The sequence below is a fragment of the Carassius carassius genome, chromosome 18, assembly GCF_963082965.1.
Source record: "Carassius carassius chromosome 18, fCarCar2.1, whole genome shotgun sequence".
NCBI lineage: Eukaryota > Metazoa > Chordata > Actinopteri > Cypriniformes > Cyprinidae > Carassius > Carassius carassius.
This window is the reverse complement of record NC_081772.1, coordinates 30,176,868-30,204,436: the sequence shown is the minus strand read 5'-3', so window position 1 is coordinate 30,204,436 and position 27,569 is coordinate 30,176,868. Positions and strand designations below refer to the sequence as shown.

General features: G+C 49.3%; 18 non-coding genes across 18 annotated transcripts; all 18 read right to left on the bottom strand.

Moving 5' to 3' along the window:
- Positions 1 to 743: 743 nt before the first annotated feature.
- On the bottom strand, positions 744 to 816 carry trnak-uuu (transfer RNA lysine (anticodon UUU)). The gene has a single exon. It is a non-coding gene; the product is annotated as a tRNA-Lys (tRNA).
- A 178-nt stretch (positions 817 to 994) lies between these two features.
- Positions 995 to 1,076, bottom strand: trnas-uga (transfer RNA serine (anticodon UGA)). The gene has a single exon. It is a non-coding gene; the product is annotated as a tRNA-Ser (tRNA).
- A 357-nt stretch (positions 1,077 to 1,433) lies between these two features.
- On the bottom strand, positions 1,434 to 1,515 carry trnas-aga (transfer RNA serine (anticodon AGA)). The gene has a single exon. It is a non-coding gene; the product is annotated as a tRNA-Ser (tRNA).
- A 1,373-nt stretch (positions 1,516 to 2,888) lies between these two features.
- trnak-uuu (transfer RNA lysine (anticodon UUU)) lies at positions 2,889 to 2,961 on the bottom strand. Its single transcript has one exon. It is a non-coding gene; the product is annotated as a tRNA-Lys (tRNA).
- A 178-nt stretch (positions 2,962 to 3,139) lies between these two features.
- On the bottom strand, positions 3,140 to 3,221 carry trnas-uga (transfer RNA serine (anticodon UGA)). The gene has a single exon. It is a non-coding gene; the product is annotated as a tRNA-Ser (tRNA).
- A 351-nt stretch (positions 3,222 to 3,572) lies between these two features.
- Positions 3,573 to 3,654, bottom strand: trnas-aga (transfer RNA serine (anticodon AGA)). The gene has a single exon. It is a non-coding gene; the product is annotated as a tRNA-Ser (tRNA).
- Positions 3,655 to 4,266: 612 nt separating this feature from the next.
- trnak-uuu (transfer RNA lysine (anticodon UUU)) lies at positions 4,267 to 4,339 on the bottom strand. Its single transcript has one exon. It is a non-coding gene; the product is annotated as a tRNA-Lys (tRNA).
- Positions 4,340 to 4,516: 177 nt separating this feature from the next.
- On the bottom strand, positions 4,517 to 4,598 carry trnas-uga (transfer RNA serine (anticodon UGA)). Its single transcript has one exon. It is a non-coding gene; the product is annotated as a tRNA-Ser (tRNA).
- A 1,810-nt stretch (positions 4,599 to 6,408) lies between these two features.
- On the bottom strand, positions 6,409 to 6,481 carry trnak-uuu (transfer RNA lysine (anticodon UUU)). The gene has a single exon. It is a non-coding gene; the product is annotated as a tRNA-Lys (tRNA).
- A 177-nt stretch (positions 6,482 to 6,658) lies between these two features.
- On the bottom strand, positions 6,659 to 6,740 carry trnas-uga (transfer RNA serine (anticodon UGA)). The gene has a single exon. It is a non-coding gene; the product is annotated as a tRNA-Ser (tRNA).
- Positions 6,741 to 7,097: 357 nt separating this feature from the next.
- On the bottom strand, positions 7,098 to 7,179 carry trnas-aga (transfer RNA serine (anticodon AGA)). The gene has a single exon. It is a non-coding gene; the product is annotated as a tRNA-Ser (tRNA).
- Positions 7,180 to 8,617: 1,438 nt separating this feature from the next.
- trnak-uuu (transfer RNA lysine (anticodon UUU)) lies at positions 8,618 to 8,690 on the bottom strand. The gene has a single exon. It is a non-coding gene; the product is annotated as a tRNA-Lys (tRNA).
- Positions 8,691 to 8,867: 177 nt separating this feature from the next.
- On the bottom strand, positions 8,868 to 8,949 carry trnas-uga (transfer RNA serine (anticodon UGA)). The gene has a single exon. It is a non-coding gene; the product is annotated as a tRNA-Ser (tRNA).
- Positions 8,950 to 12,902: 3,953 nt separating this feature from the next.
- On the bottom strand, positions 12,903 to 12,985 carry trnac-aca (transfer RNA cysteine (anticodon ACA)). Its single transcript has one exon. It is a non-coding gene; the product is annotated as a tRNA-Cys (tRNA).
- Positions 12,986 to 13,805: 820 nt separating this feature from the next.
- trnak-uuu (transfer RNA lysine (anticodon UUU)) lies at positions 13,806 to 13,878 on the bottom strand. The gene has a single exon. It is a non-coding gene; the product is annotated as a tRNA-Lys (tRNA).
- A 1,990-nt stretch (positions 13,879 to 15,868) lies between these two features.
- On the bottom strand, positions 15,869 to 15,940 carry trnah-gug (transfer RNA histidin (anticodon GUG)). Its single transcript has one exon. It is a non-coding gene; the product is annotated as a tRNA-His (tRNA).
- Positions 15,941 to 16,095: 155 nt separating this feature from the next.
- On the bottom strand, positions 16,096 to 16,177 carry trnas-uga (transfer RNA serine (anticodon UGA)). The gene has a single exon. It is a non-coding gene; the product is annotated as a tRNA-Ser (tRNA).
- Positions 16,178 to 17,823: 1,646 nt separating this feature from the next.
- On the bottom strand, positions 17,824 to 17,896 carry trnak-uuu (transfer RNA lysine (anticodon UUU)). The gene has a single exon. It is a non-coding gene; the product is annotated as a tRNA-Lys (tRNA).
- Positions 17,897 to 27,569: the final 9,673 nt, after the last annotated feature.

The window sequence follows — 27,569 nt, the reverse complement described above, 5'->3', positions numbered from 1 at the left end:
TGTGCCAAACAAGGGAGATGCACTGATCCCCGGGAGCAGGAAGGAACATCGCTCTAGTACAGAGTCAGCAGAAGAGATGGACCATAGTGATAGCAAGCTGAGGCCTACAAAAAGAAGACTGACCTTCGCCCAAACAGGGACTTGAATTAAGCAGACCACCTTCTGCCATGTTGTGTGTAACACTGCTGCCTGACCTACTTGCAACCTAGCAAGCCGAGATTGTAAGCTAGCCCTTGAAGTGGCTAAAACAGCAGTCCCACTGAGGAGAAATCAGGCTGCCATGTCTCATCCTATGTAATGGGCTTTTTCAGTACTGGCCCTGGGGACCGACAGCACTGCACAAATGGGAGGTCTGTCTTATTCTACTCACTCCGTGAGCACTCTTTCCTAAAGGGCTGACCATCAGGATCATGTGTGCCGAACACGGAGATGCACTGACCCCCTGGAGAAGGAAGGAACATCGCTCTAAGAGAAATCAGGCTGCCATGTCTCATCCTATGTTATGACGTTTTTCAGTGCTGGGCCTGGGGACCGACAGCACTGCACAATTCGGAGGTCTGTCTTATTCTACTCACTCTGTGAGCGCGCTTTCCTAACGAGCTGACCATCAGAATCAGGTGTGCCAAACAAGGGAGGTGCACTGATACCCTGAAGCAGGAAGGAACACCGCTCCGGTACAGATTCAGAAGAAGAGATGGACCGTAGTGATAGCAAGGTGACTCCGCCAAAAGCAGACAGACCTTCACCCGAACAGGGACTTGAACCCTAGACCCTCAGATTAAAAGTCTGATGCTCTACCGACTGAGCTATCCGGGCTCTTGTGGAGAACTGGCTTCTCACCTTTTATAAAGCAGCAGTTTTACAACAAGCTGCCCAGAAGAGACGCAGGTGTCACGAGGATGAAAGCTAGAAGCAGTTATGGCACAGAGAGCGAAGGACAATATAAGGCACAATTACCGTCACAAAAATCTAAAGCAATACTGCAAATCCCTCCCGTAGTCGGCAGAGTTCGAACCTGCGCGGGGAGACCCCAATGGATTTCAAGTCCATCGCCTTAACCTCTCGGCCACGACTACGCCTAATGTTAAAAAGCAAGCGCCCTTGTCTGGTGGCGCCCTGCACAGGCCAAGCTTCAGAAACAAAATCACGCAGAAAGATGAGGTGGTAAAAAATTTCAACCTTCCCGTATACTCAACGGCAAAGGGTTGCCGTGACGCGGACTCGAACCGGGGTTGCTGCAGCCACAACGCAGAGTACTAACCACTATACAATCACGGCGTGCCACTGGCTCAACCAAGACAACCCAAGGAGCCCGGATACAAGAAGCAGCAGCGGCGTGTTTGTCCATCGAAGAGGGACTGGACATTTCGCAAATAAGTGCGAGGACCGTGAAAAATGCATGGATGCTTTGCCTCATGGCCTTCAGCAAAAAGCGTAGTCGGCAGGATTCGAGCCTGCGCGGGGAGACCCCAATGGATTTCTAGTCCATCGCCTTAACCACTCGGCCACGACTACGGGAGTGGACCAATTTCTGCTCAGTTTGTGTCCAACACTGCTGCCTGACCTACTTGCAACCAACCCAGCTCAGTCAGCAAGCGGAGAATGCAAGCTAGCCCTGCAAGCGGGTAAAACAGCGGTCCCACTGAGGAGAAATCAGGCTGCCATGTCTCATTCTATGTAATGGGGTTTTTCAGTACTGGCCCTGGGGACCGACAGCACTGCACAATTGGGAAGTCTGTCTTATTCTACTCACTCTGTGAGCACTCTTTCCTAAAGGGATGACCATCAGAATCCGGTTTGCCGAACAAGGGAGATGCACTGATCCCCGGGAGCAGGAAGGAACATCGCTCTAGTACAGAGTCAGCAGAAGAGATGGACCGTAGTGATAGCAAGCTGAGGCCTACAAAAAGAAGACTGACCTTCGCCCAAACAGGGACTTGAATTAAGCAGACCACCTTCTGCCATGTTGTGTGTAACACTGCTGCCTGACCTACTTGCAACCTAGCAAGCCAAGATTGTAAGCTAGCCCTTGAAGTGGCTAAAACAGCAGTCCCACTGAGGAGAAATCAGGCTGCCATGTCTCATCCTATGTAATGGGCTTTTTCAGTACTGGCCCTGGGGACCAACAGCACTGCACAAATGGTTAATGAGTGAGTGAAGTGACATTCAGCCAAGTATGGTGACCCATACTCAGAATTTGTGCTCTGCATTTAACCCATCCGAAAGGCACACACACAGAGCAGTGAACACACACACACACTGTGAGCACACACCCGGAGCAGTGGGCAGCCATTTATGCTGCGGCGCCCGGGGAGCAGTTGGGGGTTCAATGCCTTGCTCAAGGGAACCTAAGTCGTGGTATTGAAGGTGGAGAGAGAACTGTACATGCACTCCCCCCACCCACAATTCCTGCCGGCCTGGGACTCGAACTCACAACCTTTCCGATTGGGAGTCCAACTCTCTAACCATTAGGCCACGACTCCCCACATGGGAGGTCTGTCTTATTCTACTCACTCCGTGAGCACTCTTTCCTAAAGGGCTGACCATCAGAATCATGTGTGCCGAACAAGGAAGATGCACTGACCCCCTGGAGAAGGAAGGAACATCGCTCTAAGAGAAATCAGGCTGCCATGTCTCATCCTATGTAATGACGTTTTTCAGTGCTGGGCCTGGGGACCGACAGCACTGCACAATTCGGAGGTCTGTCTTATTCTACTCACTCTGTGAGCGCGCTTTCCTAATGAGCTGACCATCAGAATCAGGTGTGCCAAACAAGGGAGGTGCACTGATACCCTGGAGCAGGAAGGAACACCGCTCCGGTACAGATTCAGAAGAAGAGATGGACCGTAGTGATATCAAGGTGACTCCGCCAAAAGCAGACAGACCTTCACCCGAACAGGGACTTGAACCCTGGACCCTCAGATTAAAAGTCTGATGCTCTACCGACTGAGCTATCCGGGCTCTTGTGGAGAACTGGCTTCTCACCTTTTATAAAGCAGCAGTTTTACAACAAGCTGCCCAGAAGAGACGCAGGTGTCACGAGGATGAAAGCTAGAAGCAGTTATGGCACAGAGAGCGAAGGACAATAGAAGGCACAATTACCGTCACAGAAATCTAAAGCAATACTGCAAATCCCTCCCGTAGTCGGCAGAGTTCGAACCTGCGTGGGGAGACCCCAATGGATTTCAAGTCCATCGCCTTAACCTCTCGGCCACGACTACGGCTAATGTTAAAAAGCAAGCACCCTTGTCTGGTGGCGCCCTGCACAGGCCAAGCTTCAGAAACAAAATCACGCAGAAAGATGAGGTGGTAAAAAATTTTCAACCTTCCCGTATAATCAACGGCAAAGGGTTGCCGTGACCCGGATTCGAACCGGGGTTGCTGTGGCCACAACGCAGAGTACTAACCACTATACGATCACGGCGTGCCACTGGCTCACCCAAGACAGCCCCTGGAGCCCGGATACAAGAAGCAGCAGCGGCGTGTTTGTCCATCGAAGAGAGACTGGACATTTCGCAAATAAGTGCGAGGACCGTGAAAAATGCATGGATGCTTTGCCTCATGGCCTTCAGCGTAGTCGGCAGGATTCAAACCTGCGCGGGGAAACCCCAATGGATTTCTAGTCCATCGCCTTAACCACTCAGCCACGACTATGGTAGTAAACCAATTTCTGCTCAGTTTGTGTCCAACACTGCTGTCTGACCTACTTGCAACCAACCCAGCTCAGTCAGCAAGCGGAGATTGCAAGCTAGCCCTGCAAGCGGGTAAAACAGCGGGCCCACTGAGGAGAAATCAGGCTGCCATGTCTCATCCTATGTAATGGGGTTTTTCAGTACTGGCCCTGGGGACCGACAGCACTGCACAATTGGGAAGTCTGTCTTATTCTACTCACTCCGTGAGCACTCTTTCCTAAAGGGCTGACCATCAGGATCATGTGTGCCGAACAAGGAAGATGCACTGACCCCCTGGAGAAGGAAGGAACATCTCTCTAAGAGAAATCAGGCTGCCATGTCTCATCCTATGTAATGACGTTTTTCAGTGCTGGGCCTGGGGACCGACAGCACTGCACAATTCGGAGGTCTGTCTTATTCTACTCACTCTGTGAGCGCGCTTTCCTAATGAGCTGACCATCAGAATCAGGTGTGCCAAACAAGGGAGGTGCACTGATACCCTGGAGCAGGAAGGAACACCGCTCAAGTACAGATTCAGAACAAGAGATGGACCGTAGTGATAGCAAGGTGACTCGGCCAAAAGCAGACAGACCTTCACCCGAACAGGGACTTGAACCCTAGACCCTCAGATTAAAAGTCTGATGCTCTACCGACTGAGCTATCCGGGCTCTTGTGGAGAACTGGCTTCTCACCTTTTATAAAGTAGCAGTTTTACAACAAGCTGCCCAGAAGAGACGCAGGTGTCACGAGGATGAAAGCTAGAAGCAGTTATGGCACAGAGAGCGAAGGACAATAGAAGGAACAATTACGTCACAGAAATCTAAAGCAATACTGCAAATCCCTCCCGTAGTCGGCAGAGTTCGAACCTGCGCGGGGAGACCCCAATGGATTTCAAGTCCATCGCCTTAACCTCTCGGCCACGACTACGGCTAATGTTAAAAAGCAAGCGCCCTTGTCTGGTGGCGCCCTGCACAGGCCAAGCTTCAGAAACAAAATCACGCAGAGAGATGAGGTGGTAAAAAATTTCAACCTTCCCGTATACTCAACGGCAAAGGGTTGCCGTGACACGGATTCGATCCGGGGTTGCTGCAGCCACAACGCAGAGTACTAACCACTATACGATCACGGCGTGCCACTGGCTCAACCAAGACAACCCCTGGAGCCCGGATACAAGAAGCAGCAGCGGCGTGTTTGTCCATCGAAGAGGGACTGGACATTTCGCAAATAAGTGCGAGGACCGTGAAAAATGCATGGATGCTTTGCCTCATGGCCTTCAGCAAAAAGCGTAGTCGGCAGGATTCGAACCTGCGCGGGGAGACCCCAATGGATATCTATTCCATCACCTTAACCACTCGGCCACGACTACGGGAGTGGACCAATTTCTGCTCAGTTTGTGTCCAACACTGCTGCCTGACCTACTTGCAACCAACCCAGCTCAGTCAGCAAGCGGAGAATGCAAGCTAGCCCTGTAAGCGGGTAAAACAGCGGTCCCACTGAGGAGAAATCAGGCTGCCATGTCTCATCCTATGTAATGGGGTTTTTCAGTACTGGCCCTGGGGACCGACAGCACTGCACAATTGGGAAGTCTGTCTTATTCTACTCACTCTGTGAGCACTCTTTCATAAAGGGCTGACCATCAGAATCAGGGTTGCCGAACAAGGGAGATGCACTGATCCCCGGGAGCAGGAAGGAACATCGCTCTAGTACAGAGTCAGCAGAAGAGATGGACCGTAGTGATAGCAAGCTGAGGCCTACAAATAGAAGACTGACCTTCGCCCAAACAGGGACTTGAATTAAGCAGACCACCTTCTGCCATGTTGTGTGTAACACTGCTGCCTGACCTACTTGCAACCTAGCAAGCCGAGATTGTAAGCTAGCCCTTGAAGTGGCTAAAACAGCAGTCCCACTGAGGAGAAATCAGGCTGCCATGTCTCATCCTATGTAATGGGCTTTTTCAGTACTGGCCCTGGGGACCGACAGCACTGCACAAATGGTTAATGAGTGAGTGAAGTGACATTCAGCCAAGTATGGTGACCCATACTCAGAATTTGTGCTCTGCATTTAACCCATCCGAAAGGCACACACACAGAGCAGTGAACACACACACACTGTGAGCAAACACCCAGAGCAGTGGGCAGCCATTTATGCTGCGGCGCCCGGGGAGCAGTTGGGGGTTCAATGCCTTGCTCAAGGGAACCTAAGTCGTGGTATTGAAGGTGGAGAGAGAACTGTACATGCACTCCCCCCACCCACAATTCCTGCCGGCCCGGGACTCGAACTCACAACCTTTCCGATTGGGAGTCCGACTCTCTAACCATTAGGCCACGACTCCCCACATGGGAGGTCTGTCTTATTCTACTCACTCCGTGAGCACTCTTTCCTAAAGGGCTGACCATCAGAATCATGTGTGCCGAACAAGGAAGATGCACTGACCCCCTGGAGAAGGAAGGAACATCGCTCTAAGAGAAATCAGGCTGCCATGTCTCATCCTATGTAATGACGTTTTTCAGTGCTGGGCCTGGGGACCGACAGCACTGCACAATTCGGAGGTCTGTCTTATTCTACTCACTCTGTGAGCGCGCTTTCCTAACGAGCTGACCATCAGAATCAGATGTGCCAAACAAGGGAGGTGCACTGATACCCTGGAGCAGGAAGGAACACCGCTCCGGTACAGATTCAGAAGAAGAGATGGACCGTAGTGATAGCAAGGTGACTCCGCCAAAATCAGACAGACCTTCACCCGAACAGGGACTTGAACCCTGGACCCTCAGATTAAAAGTCTGATGCTCTACCGACTGAGCTATCCGGGCTCTTGTGGAAAACTGGCTTCTCACCTTTTATAAAGCAGCAGTTTTACAACAAGCTGCCCAGAAGAGACGCAGGTGTCACGAGGATGAAAGCTAGAAGCAGTTATGGCACAGAGAGCGAAGGACAATAGAAGGCACAATTACGTCACAGAAATCTAAAGCAATACTGCAAATCCCTCCCGTAGTCGGCAGAGTTCGAACCTGCGTGGGGAGACCCCAATGGATTTCAAGTCCATCGCCTTGACCTCTCGGCCACGACTACGGCTAATGTTAAAAAGCAAGCGCCCTTGTCTGGTGGCGCCCTGCACAGGCCAAGCTTCAGAAACAAAATCACGCAGAAAGATGAGGTGGTAAAAAATTTAAACCTTCCCGTATACTCAACGGCAAAGGGTTGCCGTGACGCGGATTTGAACCGGGGTTGCTGCAGCCACAACGCAGAGTACTAACCACTATACGATCACGGCGTGCCACTGGCTCAACCAAGACAACCCCTGGAGCCCGGATACAAGAAGCAGCAGCGGCGTGTTTGTCCATCGAAGAGGGACTGGACATTTCGCAAATAAGTGCGAGGACCGTGAAAAATGCATGGATGCTTTGCCTCATGGCCTTCAGCAAACAGCGTAGTCGGCAGGATTCGAACCTGCGCGGGGAGACCCCAATGGATTTCTAGTCCATCGCCTTAACCACTCGGCCACGACTACAGGAGTGGACCAATTTCTGCTCAGTTTGTGTCCAACACTGCTGCCTGACCTACTTGCAACCAACCCAGCTCAGTCAGCAAGCGGAGAATGCAAGCTAGCCCTGCAAGCGGGTAAAACAGCGGTCCCACTGAGGAGAAATCAGGCTGCCATGTCTCATCCTATGTAATGGGGTTTTTCAGTACTGGCCCTGGGGACCGACAGCACTGCACTATTGGGAAGTCTGTCTTATTCTACTCACTCTGTGAGCACTCTTTCCTAAAGGGATGACCATCAGAATCAGGTTTGCCGAACAAGGGAGATGCACTGATCCCCGGGAGCAGGAAGGAACATCGCTCTAGTACAGAGTCAACAGAAGAGATGGACCGTAGTGATAGCAAGCTGAGGCCTACAAAAAGAAGACTGACCTTCGCCCAAACAGGGACTTGAATTAAGCAGACCACCTTCTGCCATGTTGTGTGTAACACTGCTGCCTGACCTCCTTGCAACCTAGCAAGCCGAGATTTTAAGCTAGCCCTGGAAGCGGCTAAAACAGCAGTCCCACTGAGGAGAAATCAGGCTGCCATGTCTCATCCTTTGTAATGGGGTTTTTCAGTACTGTTCCTGGGGACCGACAGCACTGCACAATTGGGAAGTCTGTCTTATTCTACTCTCTCTGTGAGCACTCTTTCCTAAAGGGCTGATCATCAGAATCAGGTGTGCCGAACAAGGGAGATGCACTGATCCCCGGGAGCAGGAAGGAACATCGCTCTAGTACAGAGTCAGCAGAAGAGATGGACCGTAGTGATAGCAAGCTGAGGCCTACAAAAAGAAGACTGACCTTCGCCCAAACAGGGACTTGAATTAAGCAGACCACCTTCTGCCATGTTGTGTGTAAAACTGCTGCCTGACCTACTTGCAACCTAGCAAGCGGAGATTGTAAGCTAGCCCTTGAAGTGGCTAAAACAGCAGTCCCACTGAGGAGAAATCAGGCTGCCATGTCTCATCCTATGTAATGGGCTTTTTCAGTACTGGCCCTGGGGACCGACAGCACTGCACAAATGGGAGGTCTGTCTTATTCTACTCACTCCGTAAGCACTCTTTCCTAAAGGGCTGACCATCAGGATCATGTGTGCCGAACAAGGAAGATGCACTGACCCCCTGGAGAAGGAAGGAACATCGCTCTAAGAGAAATCAGGCTGCCATGTCTCATCCTATGTAATGACGTTTTTCAGTGCTGGGCCTGGGGACCGACAGCACTGCACAATTCGGAGGTCTGTCTTATTCTACTCACTCTGTGAGCGCGCTTTCCTAACGAGCTGACCATCAGAATCAGGTGTGCCAAACAAGGGAGGTGCACTGATACCCTGGAGCAGGAAGGAACACCGCTCCGGTACAGATTCAGAAGAAGAGATGGACCGTAGTGATAGCAAGGTGACTCCGCCAAAAGCAGACAGACCTTCACCCGAACAGGGACTTGAACCCTAGACCCTCAGATTAAAAGTCTGATGCTCTACCGACTGAGCTATCCGGGCTCTTGTGGAGAACTGGCTTCTCACCTTTTATAAAGCAGCAGTTTTACAACAAGCTGCCCAGAAGAGACGCAGGTGTCACGAGGATGAAAGCTAGAAGCAGTTATGGCACAGAGAGCGAAGGACAATAGAAGGCACAATTACGTCACAGAAATCTAAAGCAATACTGCAAATCCCTCCCGTAGTCGGCAGAGTTCGAACCTGCGCGGGGAGACCCCAATGGATTTCAAGTCCATCGCCTTAACCTCTCGGCCACGACTACGGCTAATGTTAAAAAGCAAGCGCCCTTGTCTGGTGGCGCCCTGCACAGGCCAAGCTTCAGAAACAAAATCACGCAGAAAGATGAGGTGGTAAAAAATTTCAACCTTCCCGTATACTCAACGGCAAAGGGTTGCCGTGACACGGATTCGATCCGGGGTTGCTGCAGCCACAACGCAGAGTACTAACCACTATACGATCACGGCGTGCCACTGGCTCAACCAAGACAACCCCTGGAGCCCGGATACAAGAAGCAGCAGCGGCGTGTTTGTCCATCGAAGAGGGACTGGACATTTCGCAAATAAGTGCGAGGACCGTGAAAAATGCATGGATGCTTTGCCTCATGGCCTTCAGCAAAAAGCGTAGTCGGCAGGATTCGAACCTGCGCGGGGAGACCCCAATGGATATCTATTCCATCACCTTAACCACTCGGCCACGACTACGGGAGTGGACCAATTTCTGCTCAGTTTGTGTCCAACACTGCCTCCTGACCTACTTGCAACCAACCCAGCTCAGTCAGCAAGCGGAGAATGCAAGCTAGCCCTGCAAGCGGGTAAAACAGCGGTCCCACTGAGGAGAAATCAGGCTGCCATGTCTCATCCTATGTAATGGGGTTTTTCAGTACTGGCCCTGGGGACCGACAGCACTGCACAATTGGGAAGTCTGTCTTATGCTACTCACTCTGTGAGCACTCTTTCCTAAAGGGATGACCATCAGAATCAGGTTTGCCGAACAAGGGAGATGCACTGATCCCCGGGAGCAGGAAGGAACATCGCTCTAGTACAGAGTCAGCAGAAGAGATGGACCGTAGTGATAGCAAGCTGAGGCCTACAAAAAGAAGACTGACCTTCGCCCAAACAGGGACTTGAATTAAGCGGACCACCTTCTGCCATGTGGTGTGTAACACTGCTGCCTGACCTCCTTGCAACCTAGCAAGCCGAGATTTTAAGCTAGCCCTGGAAGCGGCTAAAACAGCAGTCCCACTGAGGAGAAATCAGGCTGCCATGTCTCATCCTTTGTAATGGGGTTTTTCAGTACTGGCCGTGGGGACCGACAGCACTGCACAATTGGGAAGTCTGTCTTATTCTACTCTCTCTGTGAGCACTCTTTCCTAAAGGGATGATCATCAGAATCAGGTGTGCCGAACAAGGGAGATGCACTGATCCCCGGGAGCAGGAAGGAACATCGCTCTAGTACAGAGTCAGCAGAAGAGATGGACCGTAGTGATAGCAAGCTGAGGCCTACAAAAAGAAGACTGACCTTCGCCCAAACAGGGACTTGAATTAAGCAGACCACCTTCTGCCATGTTGTGTGTAACACTGCTGCCTGACCTACTTGCAACCTAGCAAGCAGAGATTGTAAGCTAGCCCTGGATGCAGCTAAAACAGCAGTCCCACTGAGGAGAAATCAGGCTGCCATGTCTAATCCTATGTAATGGGGTTTTTCAGAACTGGCCCTGGGGACCGATAGCACTGCACAAATGGGAGGTCTGTCTTATTCTACTCACTCCGTGAGCACTCTTTCCTAAAGGGCTGACCATCAGATTCAGGTGTGCCAAACAAGGGAGGTGCACTGATACCCTGGAGCAGGAAGGAACACCGCTCCAGTACAGATTCAGAAGAAGAGATGGACCGTAGTGATAGCAAGGTGACTCCGCCAAAAGCAGACAGACCTTCACCCTAACAGGGACTTGAACCCTGGACCCTAAAATTAAAAGTCTGATGCTCTACCGACTGAGCTATCCAGGCTCTTGTGGAGTACTGGCTTCTCACCTTTTATAAAGCAGCAGTTTTACAACAAGCTGCCCAGAAGAGACGCAGGTGTCACAAGGATGAAAGCTAGAAATAGTTATGGCACAGAGAGCGAAGGACCATAGATGGCACAATTACAGTCACAGAAAGCTAAAGCAATACTGCAAATCCTTCCGGAAATGGGAAGAGTTCGAACCTGCGCAGGGAGACCCCAATGGATTTCAAGTCCATCGCCTTAACCTCTCGGCCACGACTACGCCTAATGTTAGAAAGCAAGCCCCCTTGTCTGATGGCGCCCTGCACAGGCCAAGCTTCAGAAACAAAATCACGCAAAAAGATGAGGTGGTAAAAAATGTACAACCTTCCCGTATACTCAATGGCAAAGGGTTGCCGCGACCCGGATTCGAAAGGGGTTGCTGCAGCCACAACGCAGAGTACTAACCACTATACGATCACGGCGTGCCACTGGCTCACCCAAGACAATCCCTGGAGCCCGGATAGAAGAAGCAGCAGCGGCGTGTTTGTCCATCGAAGAGGGACTGGACATTTCGCAAATAAGTGCGAGGACCGTGAAAAATGCATGGATGCCTTGCCTCATGGCCTTCAGCAAACAGTGAAGTCGGCAGGATTCGAATCTGCGCGGGGAGACCCCAATGGATTTCTAATCCATCGCCTTAACCACTCGCCACGACTACGGCAGTAGACCAATTTCTGCTCAGTTTGTGTCCAACACTGCTGCCTGACCTACTTGCAACCAAACCAGCTCAGTCAGCAAGCAGAGATTGCAAGCTAGCCCTGCAAGCGGGTAAAACAGCGGTCCCACTGAGGAGAAATCAGCCTGCCATGTCTCATCCTATGTAATGGGGTTTTTCAGTACTGACCCCGGGGACCGACAGCACTGCACAGTTGGGAAGTCTGTCTTATTCTACTCACTCTGTGAGCACTCTTTCCTAAAGGGCTGACCATCAGAATCATGTGTGCCGATCAAGGGAGATGCACTGATCCCCGGGAGAAGGAAGGAAAATCGCTCTAATACAGAGTCAGCAGAACAGATGGACCCGTAGTGATAGCAAGCTGAGGCCTCCAAAAAGTAGACTGACCTTCGCCCAAACAGGGACTTGAATTAAGCAGACTACCTTCTGCCCTGTTGTGTGTCACATTGCTGCCTGACCTACTTGCAACCTAGCAAGCTGAGATTGTAAGCTAGCCCTGGAAGTGGGTAAAACAGCAGTCCCACTGAGGAGAAATCAGGCTGCCATGTCTCATCCTATGTAATGGGGTTTTTCAGTGCTGGGCCTGGGGACCGACAGCACTGCACAATTCGGAGGTCTGTCTTATTCTACTCACTCTGTGAGCGCGCTTTCCTAACGAGCTGACCATCAGATTCAGGTGTGCCAAACAAGGGAGGTGCACTGATACCCTGGAGCAGGAAGGAACACCGCTCCAGTACAGATTCAGAAGAAGAGATGGACCGTAGTGATAGCAAGGTGACTCCGCCAAAAGCAGACAGACCTTCACCCTAACAGGGACTTGAACCCTGGACCCTCAAATTAAAAGTCTGATGCTCTACCGACTGAGCTATCCAGGCTCTTGTGGAGCACTGGCTTCTCACCTTTTATAAAGCAGCAGTTTTACAACAAGCTGCCCAGAAGAGACGCAGGTGTCACAAGGATGAAAGCTAGAAATAGTTATGGCACAGAGAGCGAAGGACCATAGATGGCACAATTACAGTCACAGAAAGCTAAAGCAATACTGCAAATCCTTCCGGAAATGGGAAGAGTTCGAACCTGCGCAGGGAGACCCCAATGGATTTCAAGTCCATCGCCTTAACCTCTCGGCCACGACTACGCCTAATGTTAGAAAGCAAGCCCCCTTGTCTGATGGCGCCCTGCACAGGCCAAGCTTCAGAAACAAAATCACGCAAAAAGATGAGGTGGTAAAAAAATTTACAACCTTCCCGTATACTCAACGGCAAAGGGTTGCCGCGACCTGGATTCGAAAGGGGTTGCTGCAGCCACAACGCAGAGTACTAACCACTATACGATCACGGCGTGCCACTGGCTCACCCAAGACAATCCCTGGAGCCCGGATAGAAGAAGCAGCAGCGGCGTGTTTGTCCATCGAAGAGGGACTGGACATTTCGCAAATAAGTGCGAGGACCGTGAAAAATGCATGGATGCCTTGCCTCATGGCCTTCAGCAAACAGTGTAGTCGGCAGGATTCGAATCTGCGCGGGGAGACCCCAATGGATTTTGTAATCCATCGCCTTAACCACTCGGCCACGACTACGGCAGTAGACCAATTTCTGCTCAGTTTGTGTCCAACACTGCTGCCTGACCTACTTGCAACCAAAGCAGCTCAGTCAGCAAGCAGAGATTGCAAGCTAGCCCTGCAAGCGGGTAAAACAGCGGTCCCACTGAGGAGAAATCAGCCTGCCATGTCTCATCCTATGTAATGGGGTTTTTCAGTACTGACCCCGGGGACCGACAGCACTGCACAATTGGGAAGTCTGTCTTATTCTACTCACTCTGTGAGCACACTTTCCTAAAGGGCTGACCATCAGAATCATGTGTACCGATCAAGGGAGATGTACTGACCCCCTGGAGAAGGAAGGAACATCGCTCTAATACAGAGTCAGCAGAAGAGATGGACCCGTAGTGATAGCAAGCTGAGGCCTCCAAAAAGTAGACTGACCTTTGCCCAAACAGGGACTTGAATTAAGCAGACCACCTTCTGCCCTGTTGTGTGTCACATTGCTGCCTGACCTACTTGCAACCTAGCAAGCCGAGATTGTAAGCTAGCCCTGGAAGTGGGTAAAACAGCAGTCCCACTGAGGAGAAATCAGGCTGCCATGTCTCATCCTATGTAATGGGGTTTTTCAGTGCTGGGCCTGGGGACCGACAGCACTGCACAATTCGGAGGTCTGTCTTATTCTACTCACTCAGTGAGCGCGCTTTCCTAACGAACTGACCATCAGAATCAGGTGTGCCAAACAAGGGAGGTGCACTCATACCCTGGAGCAGGAAGGAACACCGCTCCAGTACAGATTCAGAAGAAGAGATGGACCGTAGTGATAGCAAGGTGACTCCGCCAAAAGCAGACAGACCTTCGCCTGAACAGGGACTTGAACCCTGGACCCTCAGATTAAAAGTCTGATGCTCTACCAACTGAGCTATCCGGGCTCTTGTGGAGCACTGTCTTCTCACCTTTTATAAAGCAGCAGTTTTACAACAAGCTGCCTAGAAGAGACCCAGGTGTCACGAGGATGAAAGCTAGAAGCAGTTATGGCACAGAGAGCGAAGGACCATAGATGGCACAATTACCGTCACAGAAAGCTAAAGCAATACTGCAAATCCTTCCGGAAATGGGAAGAGTTCGAACCTGCGCAGGGAGACCCCAATGGATTTCAAGTCCATCGCCTTAACCTCTCGGCCACGACTACGCCTAATGTTAGAAAGCAAGCCCCCTTGTCTGATGGCGCCCTGCACAGGCCAAGCTTCAGAAACAAAATCACGCAAAAATATGAGGTGGTAAAAAATGTACAACCTTCCCGTATACTCAATGGCAAAGGGTTGCCGCGACCCGGATTCGAAAGGGGTTGCTGCAGCCACAACGCAGAGTACTAACCACTATACGATCACGGCGTGCCACTGGCTCACCCAAGACAATCCCTGGAGCCCGGATAGAAGAAGCAGCAGCGGCGTGTTTGTCCATCGAAGAGGGACTGGACATTTCGCAAATAAGTGCGAGGACCGTGAAAAATGCATGGATGCCTTGCCTCATGGCCTTCAGCAAACAGTGAAGTCGGCAGGATTCGAATCTGCGCGGGGAGACCCCAATGGATTTCTAATCCATCGCCTTAACCACTCGGCCACGACTACGGCAGTAGACCAATTTCTGCTCAGTTTGTGTCCAACACTGCTGCCTGACCTACTTGCAACCAAACCAGCTCAGTCAGCAAGCAGAGATTGCAAGCTAGCCCTGCAAGCGGGTAAAACAGCGGTCCCACTGAGGAGAAATCAGCCTGCCATGTCTCATCCTATGTAATGGGGTTTTTCAGTACTGACCCCGGGGACCGACAGCACTGCACAATTGGGAAGTCTGTCTTATTCTACTCACTCTGTGAGCACTCTTTCCTAAAGGGCTGACCATCAGAATCATGTGTGCCGATCAAGGGAGATGCACTGATCCCCGGGAGAAGGAAGGAAAATCGCTCTAATACAGAGTCAGCAGAACAGATGGACCCGTAGTGATAGCAAGCTGAGGGCTCCAAAAAGTAGACTGACCTTCGCCCAAACAGGGACTTGAATTAAGCAGACCACCTTCTGCCCTGTTGTGTGTCACATTGCTGCCTGACCTACTTGCAACCTAGCAAGCCGAGATTGTAAGCTAGCCCTGGAAGCGGGTAAAACAGCAGTCCCACTGAGGAGAAATCAGGCTGCCATGTCTCATCCTATATAATGGGGTTTTTCAGTGCTGGGCCTGGGGACCGACAGCACTGCACAATTCGGAGGTCTGTCTTATTCTACTCACTCTGTGAGCGCGCTTTCCTAACGAGCTGACCATCAGATTCAGGTGTGCCAAACAAGGGAGGTGCACTGATACCCTGGAGCAGGAAGGAACACCGCTCCAGTACAGATTCAGAAGAAGAGATGGACCGTAGTGATAGCAAGGTGACTCCGCCAAAAGCAGACAGACCTTCACCCTAACAGGGACTTGAACCCTGGACCCTCAAATTAAAAGTCTGATGCTCTACCGACTGAGCTATCCAGGCTCTTGTGGAGCACTGGCTTCTCACCTTTTATAAAGCAGCAGTTTTACAACAAGCTGCCCAGAAGAGACGCAGGTGTCACAAGGATGAAAGCTAGAAATAGTTATGGCACAGAGAGCGAAGGACCATAGATGGCACAATTACAGTCACAGAAAGTTAAAGCAATACTGCAAATCCTTCCGGAAATGGGAAGAGTTCGAACCTGCGCAGGGAGACCCCAATGGATTTCAAGTCCATCGTCCATCGTCTTAACCTCTGGGCCACGACTACGCCTAATGTTAGAAAGCAAGCCCCCTTGTCTGATGGCGCCCTGCACAGGCCAATCTTCAGAAACAAAATCACGCAGAACGATGAGGTGGTAAAAAATGTTCAACCTTCCCGTATACTCAACAGCAGAGGGTTGCCATGACCCGGATTCGAACCGGGGTTGCTGCGGCCACAACGCAGAGTACTAACCACTATACGATCACGGCGTGCCACTGGCTCACCCAAGACAACCCCTGGAGCCCGGATAGAAGAAGCAGCAGTGGCGTGTTTGTCCATCGAAGAGGGACTGGACATTTTGCAAATAAGTGCGAGGACCGTGAAAAATGCATGGATGCTTTGCCTCATGGCCTTCAGCAAGCAGCGTAGTCAGCAGGATTCGAACCTGCGCGGGGAGACCCCAATGGATTTCAAGTCTATCACCTTAACCACTCAGCCACGACTACGGGAGTAGACCAATTACTGCTCAGTTTGTGTCCAACACTGTTGCCTGACCTACTTGCAACCAACCCAGCTCAGTCAGCAAGCGGAGATTGCAAGCTAGCCCTGCAAGCGGGTAAAACACAGTCCCACTGAGGAGAAATCAGGCTGCCATGTCTCATCCTATGTAATGAGGTTTTTCAGTACTGGCCCTTGGGACCGACAGCACTGCACAATTGGGAAGTCTGTCTTATTCTACTCACTCTGTGAGCACTCTTTCCTAAAGGGCTGACCATCAGAATCAGGTTTGCCGAACAAGGGAGATGCACTGATCCCCGGGAGCAGAAAGGAACATCGCTCTAGTACAGAGTCAGCAGAAGAGATGGACCGTAGTGATAGCAAGCTGAGGCCTACAAAAAGACGACTGACCTACGCCCAAACAGGGACTTGAATTAAGCAGACCACCTTCTGCCATGTTGTGTGTAACACTGCTGCCTGACCTACTTGCAAGCTAGCAAGCCGAGATTGTAAGCTACCTCTGGAAGCGGCTAAAACAGCAGTCCCACTGAGGAGAAATCAGGCTGCCATGTCTCATCCTATGTAATGGGGTTTTTCAGTACTGGCCCTGGGGACCGACAGCACTGCACAAATGGGAGGTCTTTCTTATTCTACTCACTCCGTGAGCACTCTTTCCTAAAGGGCTGACCATCAGAATCATGTGTGCCGAACAAGGGAGATGCACTGATCCCCGGGAGAAGGAAAGAACATCGCTCTAATACAGAGTCAGCAGAAGAGATGGACCCGTAGTGATAGCAAGCTGAGCCCTCCAAAAAGTAGACTGACCTTCGCCCAAACAGGGACTTGAATTAAGCAGACTACCTTCTGCCCTGTTGTGTGTCACATTGCTGCCTGACCTACTTGCAACCTAGCAAGCCGAGATTGTAAGCTAGCACTGGAAGCGGGTAAAACAGCAGTCCCACTGAGGAGAAATCAGGCTGCCATGTCTCATCCTATGTAATGTGGTTTTTCAGTACTGGCCCTGGGGACCGACAGCACTGCACAATTGGGAAGTCCGTCTTATTCTACGTACTCTGTGAGCACTCTTTCCTAAAGGGCTGATCATCAGAATCAGGTGTGCCGAACAAGGGAGATGCACTGATCCCCGGGAGCAGGAAGGAACATCGCTCTAGTACAGAGTCAGCAGAAGAGATGGACCCGTAGTGATAGCAAGCTGAGCCCTCCAAAAAGTAGACTGACCTTCGCCCAAACAGGGACTTGAATTAAGCAGACTACCTTCTGCCCTGTTGTGTGTCACATTGCTGCCTGACCTACTTGCAACCTAGCAAGCGGAGATTGCAAGCTAGCCCTGTAAGCGGGTAAAACAGCAGTCCCACTGAGGAGAAATCAGGCTGCCATGTCTCATCCTATGTAATGACGTTTTTCAGTGCTGGGCCTGGGGACCGACAGCACTGCACAATTCGGAGGTCTGTCTTATTCTACTCACTCTGTGAGCGCGCTTTCCTAACGAGCTGACCATCAGAATCAGGTGTGCCAAACAAGGGAGGTGCACTGATACCCTGGAGCAGGAAGGAACACCGCTCCGGTACAGATTCAGAAGAAGAGATGGACCGTAGTGATAGCAAGGTGACTCCGCCAAAAGCAGACAGACCTTCACCCGAACAGGGACTTGAACCCTGGACCCTCAGATTAAAAGTCTGATGCTCTACCGACTGAGCTATCCGGGCTCTTGTGGAGAACTGGCTTCTCACCTTTTATAAAGCAGCAGTTTTACAACAAGCTGCCCAGAAGAGACGCAGGTGTCACGAGGATGAAAGCTAGAAGCAGTTATGGCACAGAGAGCGAAGGACAATAGAAGGCACAATTACCGTCACAGAAAGCTAAAGCAATACTGCAAATCCCTCCCGTAGTCGGCAGAGTTCGAACCTGCGCAGGGAGACCCCAATGGATTTCAAGTCAATCGCCTTAACCTTTTTTTTTTTTTTTTTATTGAAGAAATTAATCAATTCAAACATACATATCAATTATTCACATACAAAAGTACATAAGATTCTTTCTTTGACATAAAAAATTCCTAAAATCTTGAATTGACAGACATCTTACAATTTAAAGAAAGAAGTCATTAAATAGTTTAATCTTTTAAAAATGAAAATTCAATTCCCAGCTCTTTGAAGACCATTAATACCTCCTGAGTAAAAATATTATAAAAAACATCAATCGTTTCCTCCAATTTAAAATAATAAAACAGACATCCAACATATTTTTCAACTTTTCTCCTAAACACATTCCATACATCAATTAAAGCATTGTCCTTTTTCACCACCACTCTTCTTTCCCATATCGCACTTTTCATCAGCATCACAAGTAAATTAATCAGCTTCTCATGTTTATATTTCTCATTAATGCCCAACATTAACACCTTTTCCCACTCAAAGTTTCCATTTCCCTCTCCTCTCAAAATTAAAATCATTCTTTTACATCTCTCATTAAAATCTTTCAGCTTATCACAATATAAAAACAAGTGTAAAAACCCTTCATCTGCATCTTGGCATACTTTACATATTGCACTTTCCTCCATCCCAATTTTGCTTAAAATCACATCTGTAAACACTGCTTTGTTCCTGATAAAATATTCCATATTCTCCAGTTTAGTCTGTACAATTTTCCCATTTATATTCCCCCATATTTTCTCTTCCGGTACATCATTGAACATCCGTAGCCAGTATTCATTTACAACAGGTTTCTTGAAAACCACATCTCTAAAAAAACAATAAAACATTTTCACAGTACATTCTTTAAAAGCACACAATTTCCCCCCCATATTTGCATACACATCTTTTCCTTGATTTTCTTCTTCCATATTTTCAATTCTCTTTATCCATTCTTTAGGTATAGCATTCTTAATTAAATCATATTTGTTTGTAATCTCTTGTCTGCTATAATCCTCCTTTGCCTCCTCCATCACATCCACAATGTATTGCACTGGTAAAAACCCCTCTTTGAATTCATATAAAACATCTCTGACTTTCATGATTCCAACATCCCACCATTTCTTAAAAAAAACCTGCTTCCCTTGATTTAAAATGCAGTTGTTTAAGAATAAAGGCTGATTTAAAATGTTCTCTCTACCTTGTGGCTTAAAATGCACATTATCTAAACATTTTCCCCATGCTCTCATCAGTTCTTTATAAAATTCTGGCAGCCCCTCCGTCATCCAATTTGTTGTTTTCATCCATAAAATGTTGTCCCCCAGATTAAAATGACTACACTTGTTTAAAAAATGCCCCATTGTTCTTTTCCATGCTGCTTTATTTTCTTCGTCTAGATATTTGCTTATGATTTTCACCCTTAAACTGTTCTTTCTTTGCTCCACGTCCATTAGCCCTAGCCCCCCCTTCCCCACTGCTCCTATTAAAGTGTTATATGCAATTCTCGGTGGCTTTCCTTCCCATAAAAAATCTAAAAAACATTTTTTCAGCCTTTTTTCTGTCCACAACGGCATTGAAGCCACATATAAAATATGCCATAACTTAGAAACCATTAAAACATTCAAAATTAAAACCCTCCCCTCCAAAGTTAAGGACATTAATCTCCAAAAATTCAACCTTCTCTCGATCCCTCCTAACATCTCCTCCCACATAATTCCTTCTGCTTTGGTTTCATCCCTCCCCATTAAAACACCTAAAATCTTTATTTCATTCATTTCCTTAAAATTAAAGTGCGCCGTTAAAACCTCACTTCCCCCGAATCTCATGTATACTGTTTTATCCTCGTTCACTTTAGCCCCTGATCCCCTGCAAAATGTTTGTACTATTTTCATTGCTTCCCTTACACTCAACAGATCTTGCAGCAATAGCGTAGTATCATCAGCGTATTGAAATATTTTATTCTCTCCTCCCTCTATGCCTATTCCTTTTATTCTCCCTTCCTGTTCTACCATTAACCCAGAGTTCGAACCTGCGCAGGGAGACCCCAATGGATTTCAAGTCCATCGCCTTAACCTCTCGGCCACGGCTACGCCTAATGTTAGGTAGTACACATAATGGGTTCGTGGAAAAAAAACCCATTCATTTAAATTGCCATATACCGCATAATGGTTCGAAGGGATTGTACTGTCAATTTGGATCCATTTTCTTCTTTAGAAAACTGGCCAACGGGACGAGTCGGCTTACCCCCCTTTTCCGTAGGGAATCCGCAGTAAACCAAGTATTGACACCTCTAGGGGGTGATGTTGACCACCGGGAGAGCCCCCCCACCACCACCCCCACCTCCCACGAACCCTATAAAGGTCCTTTTGCCATCGTTCTGCTGGCCGTTGGGGGTATTCGCTCCCAGGACCCTATTATTTGGCCTTTCTCCTATTAAACGAATGGCCGGGGCAGTTCTAGGGTGGGCTTCGCATCCCAGCGGGCCGCGTTTTGTCCACCCGCCATATGGGCCCGCTTAGCGGACCCCCGTGACCACGCTCCCTATAAAGGTCCTTTTGCCATCGTTCTGCTGGCCATTGGGGGTATTCGCTCCCAGGACCCTATTATTTGGCCTTTCTCCCATTAAACGAATGGCCGGGGCTGTTCTAGGGTGGGCTTCGCATCCCAGCGAGCTGCGTTTTGTCCACCCGCCATATGGGTCCGCTGTGCAGACCCCCGTGACCACGAACCCATTATTTGTCCATTTAACCATTATCATCGCGGATCGGACCCTCCAGCCGCGAGGACCCCCCGACCCGGACCCCCGGTCCCACGGAACCACTATTTGTCCACTTTTCCACTATTTTTACGGAACGTTCCCAAAAGGGTCCCAGAGGTGGGGGGTGGGCGTCCCCGCCCCGCGGGCGCTCACCGGCGCCCCCTCTGGCCATTTCGGGGTCGCCAACGCAAGTCACTCCGATCGGTCCGCGGTCTCGGTGAGGTCACTGGGGGGGCCCCACGGACCCCGCTGTGAAATTTGGGACCTCTGGGACGTTTCTAAAAAAATCCCACCTGCCATTTATTCCCATGCTTTCGGCCTAGCGGATTCGTGGACACGACTCCCAAGGGTCCGATCGGGCCGAATTTTGGATATGTGTCTCGAGGGCATCCCCTCGACCGGGCACAGAAGTCTGGTGGCCCTACGACCTTCTTTAGGGGTCAAACGGTCACAGAAGGGACCCCACGTCCACAAAAGCGGTACGCGTTTTGATGGGAGGTGGGACGTCCACAGTTCGGAGACGATAGGTTGTAGGGCCCCCAGATTTGAGATTCTGGCTTCTCAGGGGCCCCTCAACAAGGGCCCCGAAACACGTAGTCGTAGGACCCATGGAAAAAAAGGGCATCGCGCTAGGTCCTCACGCTTTTGACAGCACGTTCTAGGGGCCCTCACGAGCAACCGATCCAAATTTCGGGCCCCTAGGACGTTTCTAAAAAATCCCTCCTGCCATTTACTTGAATGTGTTCGGCCTAGCGGTTTCGTGGACACGGCTCGCCGGGGTCCGATCGGGCCGAATTTTGGATATGTGTCTCATGGGGGCCACCTCGACCGGGCATAGAAGTCTGGTGACCCCTACGACCTTATTTAGGGATCAAAGGGTCAAAAAAGGGAGCGCTTGTCCACCAAACCGGTACGCGTTTACATTGGAGATGGGACATCCGCCCTTCGGAGACGATGGGTCGTAGGGCCCCGAGATTCGAGATTCTCGCATGTCAGAGGCCCCTCTCCCATGTCCCCAAAGCACGAAGCTGTAGGACCTTGAAAAAATAATTCCCATCCGGCACCCTGAAATCTCTCAAAAGGCTCTGATCATGTAAGAGTCAGAGAGGGCTGAGGGAGAGATTTTGTGCAGGAGGCTCCGAATTATCCCCTCGCCTTAGGGCCCCGCTCTTTCGGCAGCTCAATCGGGGCGGCCCCTGGACCCACCGATCCGAATTTCGGGCCCCTGGGTCTTTTCTAAAAAAGTCCCACCTGCCACATACTTGAATGGGTTCGGCCTAGCGGATTCGTGGACACAACTCGCGAGGGCCCCAGGGCCCCGCGCTTTCGGAAGCTCACTCGGGGCGGCCCCTTGACCCACCGATCCGAATTTTGGGCCCCTGGGTCTTTTCTGAAAAAGTCCCACCTGCCAATTACTTGAATGTGTTCGGCCTAGCGGTTTCGTGGACACGGCTCGCCGGGGTCTGATCGGGCCGAATTTGGTATGATTGCCTCATGGGGACCCCCTTGACCGGGCAGAGAAGTTTGGTGGCCCTACGACCTTCCTTAGGGGTCAAAAGGTCAAAAACGGAAGGGCTTGTCCACCAAACCGGTACATGTTTACATTGGAGGTGGGATATCCGCCCTTCGGAGACGATAGGTCGTAGGGCCCCCAGATTCGAGATTCGAGCATCTCAGGGGCCCCTCTCCCATGTCCCCGAAGCACGAAGCTGTTGGACCTTGAAAAAAAATGCCCGCCCGGCACCCTCAAATCTCTCAAAATGCTCTCATCATGTAAGAGTCAGAGAGGGCTGAGGGAGAGATTTTGTGCAGGAGGCTCCGAATTTTTCCCTCGCCTGAGGGTCCCGCGCTTTCGTCAGCTCACTCGCGGCGGCCCCTGGACCCACCGATCCGAATTTCGGGCCTCTGGGATGTTTCTAAAAAAGTCCCACCTGCCATATATTTGGATGGGGTTCAAATAAATTGCGGGTGGACATGCACCACATGTGGTTTTCTATGCATAATTCTACAGTATTATGGGACAAAACTTACAAAAATGGGTTCCTCGGAGCTTGCAGAGTACAGCAGATGAGACTTCAACCACGAAATCGCTAAAATTGATCCGTCAACGGAACCATTAGGAAGGGCGTGCTGAATAAATGGCAAATGGGAGGTTTTTTTAAAAAAAATGTCCATGTACAATTTATTCAGCGGGACCTCCGTAGTGCTCTGGTGGACATAAATTTTTATGCATATTTTACATTATTATTGGATAAAACTTACAAGAATTGATTCCTCTGGGTGTCCTGAGTACAGTAAAGGTCTTTTCATTAACAATAACACACATTTGAAATAAATAAAGTTAAATACAGTTGCTATTTAATGAAAAGTGAGATACGCACCACATGTGGTGCACATGTGTGCCAAAATTCAACGCTCATTTTTATGCAAATTCTACAGTATTATGGGTTAAAACTTACAAAAATGGATTCCTCTGAGTGCCCTGAGTACAGTACAACTGTTTTCTCTCGGCCTCATAAAAAAACTTTTCTTCCGACTTCCACCCCCCTTGAGCTGCCTTCTCTAGCCGGGGAGGGTGCACCCTGGCCGGCATGGATGAGTAGGTGCGAGGGGGGTGGATGGTACTATTTTTTTGCTAATATCTCCGCGAAGCGGTGGACCCCGGGGCTGAAATTCAGGGGATCCCTAGAGGGTCGAGGGGCCTACCGTATGCGACCACCCTCTAGTTCCTGGGTGGTCCGGTTCCTGAGTTATCCCGGTTCAAATCCCACATTTTGGCGGTTATCATAATGGCGGTTATCAAGCCTCTTATTAAGAAACCAAAACTAGATCCTAGTGTACTGGCAAATTATAGGCCTATTTCAAATCTTCCATTTATGTCTAAAATTTTAGAAAAAGTTGTGTCTGCTCAATTGAGCACCTTCCTGCATAAAAATGATCTGTATGAAGAATTTCAGTCAGGTTTTAGGCCCCACCATAGCACAGAAACTGCACTTGTTAAAATTACAAATGACCTGCTTCTTGCGTCAGATCAAGGCTGCATCTCATTTCTAGTCTTACTTGATCTTAGTGCTGCGTTCGACACCATAGATCATGACATACTCATAGATCGATTACAAAACTATACAGGTATTCAAGGGCAGGCTCTAAGATGGTTTAGATCCTACCTGTCCGATCGCTACCATTTTGTTTACTTAAATGGGGTGTCATCTCATTTATCATCAGTAAAATATGGAGTGCCACAAGGATCCGTCCTAGGTCCCCTTCTATTTTCAATATACATGTTGCCCCTTGGTAATATTATTAGAAAATATGGAATTAGCTTCCACTGTTATGCTGATGATACTCAGCTATATATTTCAACGAGACCAGATGAAACTTCCCAATTATCTAAGCTAACAGAGTGTGTTAAAAATGTAAAAGATTGGATGACAAATAATTTTCTCCAATTAAATTCGGATAAGACAGAGATATTAATTATTGGACCAAAAAACACCACACAGAATCTTGTAGATTACAATCTGCAACTAGACGGATGTACTGTTACTTCCTCTACAGTCAGAAATCTGGGTGTTATATTGGACAGCAATTTGTCTTTTGAAAATCATATTTCCAATGTTACAAAAACCGCATTCTTCCATCTTAGAAACATTGCCAAGCTACGAAACATGTTATCTGTTTCTGATGCAGAAAAGCTAGTTCATGCTTTCATGACCTCTAGACTGGACTATTGTAATGGACTTCTAGGTGGTTGTCCTGCTTCGTCAATAAACAAGCTACAGGTCGTCCAAAATGCAGCAGCTAGAGTCCTTACCAGGTCAAGAAAATATGATCATATTACCCCTATTTTACAGTCTCTGCACTGGCTACCTATTAAGTTCCGTATCAGTTACAAATTATCATTACTTACCCATAAGGCCCTAAATGGTTTAGCTCCTGCGTACCTAACTAGCCTTCTACCACGCTACAACCCATCACGCACCCTAAGGTCACAAAACGCTGGACTTTTGGTAGTTCCTAGGATAGCAAAGTCCACTAAAGGAGGTAGAGCTTTTTCACATTTGGCTCCCAAACTCTGGAATAGCCTTCCTGATAATGTTCGGGGTTCAGACACACTCTCTCTGTTTAAATCTAGATTAAAAACGCATCTCTTTCGCCAAGCATTCGAATAATGTATCTCTTAAATTGTGAGTGTAGTTGCATCTGCATTTTTATTCTTTAGCTTGGGTTAAACTAATTTTACTTTGTTGGATCAGCAGCTATGCTAATGATGTCTCTATTTTGTTTCTATGTTTTGCCACGGGATTTACATCCCGTGGTAACTAGGATTTACACAAGCTCCAGTCTGGATCCAGAACACCTGAGAAGAGATGATGCTGACCCTCAGAGGACCCCAGATGATGCTAACTTTGAATCAACAAACAGAACTAACAAATATTGCTACATGTGTAACTGCATCCTATAAATTACTATTAATTAATAATATTGATAGTTCATCATCTAGCTGACTACGTCTTGTATTATTATTATTATTATTTTTATTTTTCTAAAATCCTGTCAAACGTGCACAAACTACTAGCTACTACTAAATATTGTAGAAACATAATTTTCTGTAAAGTTGCTTTGTAACGATTTGTATTGTAAAAAGCGCTATACAAATAAACTTGAATTGAATTGAATTGAACATTTTGGGGGGCCGTAACTTTGACCCCCGGGGTCATAGGGACATGGGGCAGGTGTCATCGGATAGAGGGCCACCTGGTCTGACCTTGACCCGAGTTTGGTGCAGTTTGGCCCCGTTTTGCGGAGTTACAGCTTGGCAAAGTCTGTGACATTTTGGTTAACCAAAATCCAACATTTTTTATATGCATATTTCTACAGTATAATGGGATAAAACTTACAAAAATGGATTCCTCTGAGTGCCCTGGGTACAGTACAAGTGTTTTCTCTAGGCCTCATAAAAATTTTTTTCTTCCGACTTCCACCCCCTTCGAGCTGCCTTCTCTAGCCGGGGAGGGTGCACCCTGGCCGGTATGGATGAGTAGGTGCGAGGGGGGTGGATGGTACTATTTTTTTGCTAATATCTCCGCGATGCGTTGGACCCCGCGGCTGAAATTCGGGGGATCCCAAGAGGGTCGTGGACACGACGTGGACACGACTCCCAAGGGTCCGATCGGGCCGAATTTTGGATATGTGTCTCGAGGGGATCCCCTCGACCGGGCACTGAAGTCTGGTGGCCCTACCACCTTCTTTAGGGGTCAAACGGTCACAGAAGGGACCCCACGTACACAAAAGCGTTACGCGTTTTGATGGGAGGTGGGACGTCCACAGTTCGGAGACGATAGGCCGGAGGGCCCCCAGATTTTAGATTCTGGCATCTCAGGGGCCCCTCACCCAGGGCCCCGAAGCACATAGTCGTAGGACTAAAGGGAAAAAAGTGCATCGCACTAGGGCCCCGCGCTTTTGACTGCACGATCCAGGGGCCCCAAAGAGCCACCGTTCCGAATTTCGGGCCCCTGGGACTTTTCTAAAAAAATCCCACCTGCCATTTATTTGAATGTGTTCAGCATAGCGGGTTCGTGGACACTGATTGCAAGGGCTCTTGGGCCCCGGGCCTTCATAAGCTTACTGGGGGAAGCCCCAGGAGCCACCGTTCCAAGTTTTGGGCCCCAGGGATGTCTCAGAAAAAAATGTCCGAACGAGGCTCTTTTCTAACGCTAATGGTCAAATGGACAAATATTGGGTCCGTGGGACCCGGAGGTGGGGTCCGCAAATGTTCCGCATGTGATCTGTGGTCATTCCGTGAACATAATGGTCAAATGGACAAATAGTGGGTTCGTGGGAACCAGGGTGGGGGTCCACAAGTGGTCCGCAGATGATCCGCAGTCATTGTGTGAACATAATGGTCAAATGGACAAATATTGGGTTCGTGGGACCCAGGGTGGGGGTCCGCAAGTGGTCCGCAGATGATCCGCAGTCATTGTGTGAACATAATGGTCAAATGGACAAATAGTGGGTTCGTGGGACCCAGGGTGGGGGTCCGCAAGTGGTCCGCAGATGATCCGCAGTCATTGTGTGAATATAATGGTCAAATGGACAAATAGTGGGTTTGTGGGACCCAGGGTGGGGGTCCGCAAGTGGTCCGCAGATGATCCGCAGTCATTGTGTAAATATAATGGTCAAATGGACAAATACTAGGTTCGTGGGACCCAGGGTGGGGGTCCGCAAGGGGTCCGCAGATGATCCGCAGTCATTGTGTGAATATAATGGTCAAATGGACAAATAATGGGTTCGTGGGACCCGGGTTGGGGGTCCGACGGGGGTCCGCACCGGTTCTGTGGTCATTCTGTAACTTTAATGGTCAAATGGACAAATATTGGTTTCGTGGGCAAAAAAATCGTCCATCCCCCATTCGGGTAAATGCCACTGTTTTAAACCTGAGGTGTACTGCTCCGTGCGCCACCCTGTGGAGAAGTGCTGAATGGCATTTAGGGGCCTCAAATTTGGGTAAGCTTCCGCGAGGCCCCTCGGGGGTCCAGATCCTCCCGCGCCGGTCAGGGGTCTCCCGTGGGCCAGCGCAGTCGGCAGACATCGACACCGCATCCTGCAAAAATTTTTTGGGGTCAGCGCGCAGGTCCCCTTAACCCACGTACACGAGCCCTCAAACTTATACCTGAATGGACGCTCCAAAAAAAAAAAAGGGCTGACCATAAG